Source organism: Microchirus variegatus, assembly GCF_963457635.1.
Source record: "Microchirus variegatus genome assembly, chromosome: 22".
NCBI classification, from domain to species: domain Eukaryota; kingdom Metazoa; phylum Chordata; class Actinopteri; order Pleuronectiformes; family Soleidae; genus Microchirus; species Microchirus variegatus.
In genome coordinates this window covers 698364-705806 of record NC_139823.1, presented here as the reverse complement: position 1 = coordinate 705806, position 7443 = coordinate 698364, and positions in this window count along the sequence as shown.

Here is a 7443-nt window from a genome sequence, read left to right as displayed (position 1 = left end):
GATGACTTAAGTACTGTTTCACAGTGACTGGATTATTGAAGTCACACAATTGACAATTAATTCTAAGGGTTAACCCTTCATGATGTGAAAGTTCATGTTCTCTTAAATGCTTATTAAGGGACTCCTGTGATCGGAAAACTAGAGGACAGTCACTGTAGATACAGGGCAAAGGACAATTTCTACCATGATGTCCATGAATGACTCTATAATGTTCGATTATTCTTTTGCGATTTCCTGAGCAGTAGGTACAAAACTTACAAGTCCACCGCATTCACGTTTGTATCTTGATCTTGTACACCTGGAAAAAGATAAATAAGTAAGAATTAGGATGGATATATTACATGTTAGTCTAAATAAGCATGTTATATTTTCCTCAAACAAACAACAAAATAGCACAGAAAAAATAGCACTGTATATGATTTCAACTAGCAGGCGACCTTATATGAAACACTGTAGTAGATCTACTAGAGTGAGTGTTATTTAGAAGTGGTCGTTTCACTCACGCTCCATGCGTTTCACACAGCTGCGTTATAATCGGTACATGCCAGGACTTGACAGCCTACTGTATAATCGCTCAGGCAAGGCTGCAGCATGGGCAGCAGTTAACTTTTCCATACATTAATATCATACCTGTTTTTAAGATCAAAATAATAAGCCCTCACGCGAGAATCACACGTGAAGCCGTTCAATTTGAAGTCGCGCCCACTGTATGTCCATTTCAGCATGGAACACCCGGCGCGACAAAATCCTTCCAAGTGGGCATTGTGCGGGGCTAATAATGGGGCTACATGAGTCGACCCTGGTACAATGATAGATAATTTTAACAACGTTCATTTCCGCGGAAAAACGACTCGTTCATGAGAAAGTAAACATACACGTGATCACGAATCTGGTATTTGAAGAAAGTGAACATGTTGCGTTCTTCTAAAATTGCACTTTGAACAGGCGCCACTACGCAGCTAACTCGGTCGGCTACGCTGTTAGCCGACTATGATATACTGAGTATAGCTAACAGCGTAGTCGTTAGCTATACTTACGGCTACGACCGAGTTAGCTCGGTTAGCTGACCGAGTTAGCTGCGTAGTGGTGCTGTTAGCTATACTGTGAATTTCAGCCAACGTTTTGCTGCGCCGTTTTCAATAAATGGGCAACGCGGACGACAATGTAATTATGTCAAAAACGTAAAACGTGTCTTAAATATTACTTGCAAGCTAACATTTACACTCACCTTGCAAAACCACGATGTATCAATCTCTGGTGGTGTTGTTCGAAGAACTTCTTCCATCCAATTCACTCTCCACCGAACGCGCGCTTATCAGAGAAAAAACGCGGCGTATACCGTGGTGATGCACACGTTTACAACGTTTATGCAGTAGTCAACTCAACTTCACATATGTTGTTAACATAGCATGGCTTTTCATTGAGTTAACTTCCATGTAGTTGAGACGTTATCAATTGATTATTTTAAGTTAAAATGACTTTTTGCACAAATCTGTGTTGTATTGAATAGGAAAAAATAGTTATGATAACAAAGAAGCAACATTGGGTTTTACAGTGTTGGCATCAAAGCTGCGACAGAATAGAAGCAAACAACAGGATATTTAAAACATGGCTCACATGGAACACTATTATGTCCATTCATGATTTTTTTATTTCTTAAATGCAGAAGTTTGAATATAAATACCTAAAGTGCTGATAACTCTTGATCTGTGGGAGCTTTCGAAAGTAGGGACACAGATGTGTCTGCCAGTCGGCCTTTACTATCACTCTGCCATCTGCCGTTCCAACAAGCTGCGGAATATTGAGGCGACTTTCAGGAGAGCTGTGTTCCACTACCTGTTGACAGCAAGAACCACAATGAAAATAATTATTTTACTTTTCCAAAAAAATGACATTTTACACATTACATATTGCACTATTGTATAGAAATCAATTTTTACCCATACCAAGAGCCTTAGCCGACCTCATGTATAGACGCCACACTGAAGCCTTGGACACATGGGTTGGCAGCAACTTCACATGCCAATCCTTATGCCCAGGATTCTGAAAAAAAAAAAAACTTGTTTCAGATCATGGTTCATGTTAACAGGCACTTTATCACTGAATCAGTATATATTGATCAGTAGTATTGCTTGAATTATGTGTGAATTCCACACCTTTATGTGCATGAATGCACGTGTAATTAACACATTCATCACACATTGTGTTAATCATGTGTAATTCATGCATGCAAATGTGTGGCATTCACACATCATTCAATGCAATGTTAGGTTTAGAACACGGGAGTTTCGTCTCAAAGCATTTGAATTATCAAACTGAACCTGCGGGTGTACAAAATCTCAAAGAGGGCCGTGACATGCTCCCCTTACGGCTTATAATACGCTCATCTGACCGAACACAAGTTTCGAAATGCGTATTATTTTTAACACGCCAATAGTGAGCTAGCCAATCTCTAGTATAGCTAATAACCGTTATGGCAACATAACGCATCATTCTCATTGTAATAATACAGTGCCGAGCTAGCGAGCTAAGCAAGCATAGCTAATAACAATGTAGCCAAACGGCGTTCTGAAACGCACAGTGGATTATTAAAAGACAGCGTCCCTATGTGCGTCTGTATGTGACTTTGAATGAACACTAACATAACATAGATTAACAATGTTAATGAAAACTCACCCCATAAGAAACTGAAAGGTATTCCGGCAGACTTCAGTGCCTCCGATCAGATAAGAGGTCCGGGTGTGCTTCCTTTTCGTCGCAGTTTTACGTCTGTTCGCCTCCAAATGTCCAATTAGATAGGAAATAGAGCGGTGCTGGCGTCACGTCATCTTCTCAGACAACTACTGTGTCTGTCCAGCTCTCTTTCAGCCGCTGAATAATCCATCTGTTTGTTGTTGTTGTGACGATGAAGTCTGCTAACACGTTAGCATAAAGATCGCTAGCTTAAAATGCTAACAGTCCACACACCAGCAGTGATTATGCTTTCTCTGTCCTTGTGAAGAAGCTCAGCCACAGCTGACTTATTCTCTGGTTTTCTTTGCCTTCCTCTGTCAAACAAAGCTTTGATGATGACTGCTTTGATGATAATCACGCTTTAATTTCGCACTGCACTGCACACACAAGTAACTGCTGGAACTTTCCAGACACTCTCTCTCTCCCCCTCCCTCCCTCTCTCTCTCTCGCTGTACGTGCATATCAATTAGCCATGTGTATTCTCCGTGATAGTCAGCTGATTGGCTGAAAAAGCAACAAAAGCTCTGGAATGTGAGATCGCTACACCCAAACTAGGAGTGAATCACAGCGATAAAACAACCTTAATTCAAACACAAAGTTTATGGTTTTAAGACCCACAATACTGTGATTTGAAGCATGTAGTGGCTTCTTCAAAACTTCAACTTGTGTAATTTTGAAAAAAACATGTTCACATTGTTCCCGCTTGGTCCGTGGCAGGTCACATTTATGCTGATTTATTTTACTTTTAAATGTGACCAGCATTGCCTGGCTAGTTTTAAGATTCACTGGCCGATTGCTTCATTAGGATTTAACTTAAAGGGACAGTATTAAGTCCCTAACTTAACTTAAGGGTAGTATTTATGGGTTTATGTGGGTTTATGGGTTTGAATTACCCAAAATCCACTTTTGTATACATATTATGTGCTCCTGCATTGTCTAGTCGCTGTATAATATTCTTTGTTTCATTTTCGTAGTGTTTCAAAAAGTCATGAAAAATAACATCGTTGCAGGCCGCTACTGCATTGCCACGACGCCATGTTTCTACCGGAGCCTGTAGAAACATGGCAAACAAAAACTTTCATATGGCCCATCTATTATGGATTATGGATTTTATCTGTGACTAGATAAACTGTATTGCCAAAGCAATTGCCACAGATGCCAAATATTTGATGAACTTGTAAGTATTAATATAATGTGATGACACAAAATATTACTCACTGGGTAGCAACTGGTTTACAGTTTTTCTCCATTGGTTTGGCTCATTTCTTGAAAGAGAAATTACATTCTCAAAACAACATGGACAAATCTCCAAACCACTTCGCAATTGTCCACAACATTTCTCATTCATTTCATCAAATTGCAATTGCTTAGTACATCTTGGCAAATTATTAAGTGCTTGTAGCACACAGTTAGCCTTCATTTAGCACAGTTTCCAAGTAAATAGATCTTGTTGATCTAAACAGATTGTCGAAGTCTGAGTGTAATGGTTGATGTCACCATCATTTCATTGTGTAAGTCATCACTTGCACAATAGTCTGTTCAATTGTCAAAATGAGTCAAGAACATAATACCATGAATACCATATATGATATGCTTAGTTACCTGACAGGTGCTTTCTATGATTGTGAATGCTGCCAAACATATATAAAGGTTGACCAGCACCAGTACCATTTCTGAACATGGAGGCACCTGACCAAGCAAATGAACAAGGGCAACTGCCTGCTCCAGGAAGAAGAAGAGGAAGAGGAGTAAGGGTGCGTGGTGGTGGTGGTGGAATAGCGGGAAGAGGCCGACGAGCACGAAGATACCATGTTCTCCCGGATGAAATTCGGGCCATGTTGTCAACCATTGCCTCACAATGGCGGAGGCAGGTCGCAGAGTGCAGCCTAATGTGTCCAAACCTTTCGCAGGGAAAACAGGTATGTACTCATATACCTGTCACACTGTAATCTCCACTGTCTTGAGCAGGTTCAGCTCCATGTGGTTCTGACTGCACCAGTGGACCAGCTGGTCCACCTCCTGCCTGTATTCAGACTCATTTTCATTCTGGATCAGATCAATGATGGTGGTGTTGTCTGCAAATTTCAAAAACAATTACTGTAGCCTAGCAATATGATTACATTACAATTCTGTACATGGTTTATAATGGCAGTGACTATTAATTAAACACACATTACTTGCTGAGGTTGATATGAGAATATCAGTATCATTCTTACGCAAACACACCATAATATTACAACTATGCATATAAACTATAGCATTTATTTATTTAAAAAACTTTCTCAAGACATTTAAATGCATGAAGTGACACAGCGCTTCAATGGGTCATATCTTTGTTGGAGGTTCATTGTCACATATACAGCAGTTTCCTCATTTAAAATCCCAGTGTTCAAAATCTTACTTTATACACTGGTCTATAGGTTTTTGTTTGGGCAATGTTTTGTGTATGTATCGTGGACTTAAATATTTTTCTATTTATTATTATGATAATGAATCATTAATGGTGTGAAAAGATCCTGTGTGAGGAAGCTGCTGTATATGTGACTATGGAATAAACACAGCTTTGACTGTGAAAGAAATTTCTCTGGAGTCATCGGTGTTGAATAAATCAAGTCTTTACTGCATGCATTCAGGAGAGACTCTGTCACCAAGATGGTCTAAACGTTCTATGACTTTGCTTCAGAGAGCTCAAACATATATACAGTCACATCAAAGCAAGTTATAACAAGACAACACAACCCGTTTATGACCTACAGGTGTTATCATGTGCAGCCTCATGTTGACCCCTGGGTTACGATCCCATCATTTGTTCACAGCTTGACGTTGGTTAATTGTTATCTTAAACAACATACACAAAGCCTAACACTTATACCTCCACGGGAACAGGAAAACTATTTATTTCCCACATGACCTAACATGGAATCACTCATCATCAAACATCAACGCGTTTTGATACATCATTGCAGAAGTGATAAATTGGGATTTATGTTAGGCTTTTCCCTTTAAAGGGAAAAGCCGAGGACTTAGGCGTGGACCCGAATGCAGAGCAGGACAACCAGGTATCAATATAACAATATTTATTATAATAATAATAAATATACAAACAACAATAGCCGACCAGCGGTATACTCAATAAGAATATATATATATATATATATAACAATAACAATATAGATATAAGAATATAGATATAATTATAGATATATATAGATATATAAACAAACGACGAGCACGTGCTGTGTTAGCTAACGTGACAACGGGGACAGAGACAGAAACGGGTTGAATGTCCAGCGAACGCAAAGTCAGCGTCTTCAACGACTCTTCGTGGCGACACAGTTCGTGATTGTTCCTCCAGGGAACGGACTCACTCGAGATGACGAAGAGCGGAGTCGGGAAGCACACGAAGATCGAAGAAGGGCGACGAGGCGATGCTGGCGTGGAGATGACAACGGGAACGGAGAGGAACAGGAGGTAGCGATTCCGGGGTGGAAAGGAATCCGCAGGAAACTCCGTGAACCTCTCTCGACAGGAGACGTGGTGACCTGAACAAAGACGTGAGGTAAGGACGAACGAAGTCAGGATTTCTAGCAGCAAAGAACGAGTAGTTACCAAGCGAGCGAAAACATGGATCTGACACCAGAAGACGCGAAGCTCCGCCTTATAAGCCCACGTGATCGCTGATCAGGAGCAGCTGGGCTGGAGCTGCGCAGGTGGAAGTCATTCTGGTGTCATCAGGGAAACTAGGTCAGCCACGCCCCCTGCAGGAGAAGGAGAGAGGAGAATACAGAGCAGCAACGAACAAAAATAACAACAACAGCCTGTGGTGCGAATGTGGATCGTGACAGTACCTCCCCTTCAACGGGCGCCACCTGGCGCCAGAGCAGGTACATCAGGGTGGTCGCGGTGGAAGTCCTGGATCAGGGATTGGTCCAGGATGAATCGGCGAGGAAGCCAGGATCTCTCCTCTGGACCATAACCCTCCCAATCGACCAGGTATTGGACCCCACGACCGCGCCTGCGAATGTTAAGTATTTTGTTAACAGTAAACGCTTCTCCGCCCTCGATCATCCTGGGCGGAGGCGGGGGATCGGCGGGAGGGACCAGTTCGGACTCGACCACCGGCTTGATGAGGGACACATGGAAGGTTGGATGGATCTTCAGAGCTTGGGGTAACTTGAGGCGGACGGATGTGGCGTTGATCATTCTGTCAACCAGGTAGGGGCCAATGAATCTGGGTGCCAGCTTGCGGGATTCGACCTGTAGGGGTAGGTCCTTGGTAGAAAGCCAAACCTTTTGGCCAGGAACATATTCAGGAGCAGGAGTCCGGTGGCGATTGGCCTGATCTTGGGAGCGTTGGGATGCCCTGAGGAGGGAGGCTCTAACCTCCTCCCAAACCGCCTGGCAGTGCTCCATATTGGCGTGGACAGATGGAACCGCCGCGTCTCTCTCCTGGTACTCGAAGAGGGGGGGCTGGTAGCCGAGAGACGCCATGAAAGGGGAGACGCCTGTTGACGCAGAGGTGAGGGAGTTGTGTGCATACTCGATCCAAGGTAAGAAGGAGCTCCAGTCCTCTGGATGGCGGGCAGCGACACAGCGTAGGGCCACCTCCATACTTTGGTTGGCCCTTTCCGTTTGTCCATTTGACTGAGGGTGATAGCCTGAGGATAGACTGGCAGACGCCCCCAGCGCAGAACAGAACGCCTTCCACAC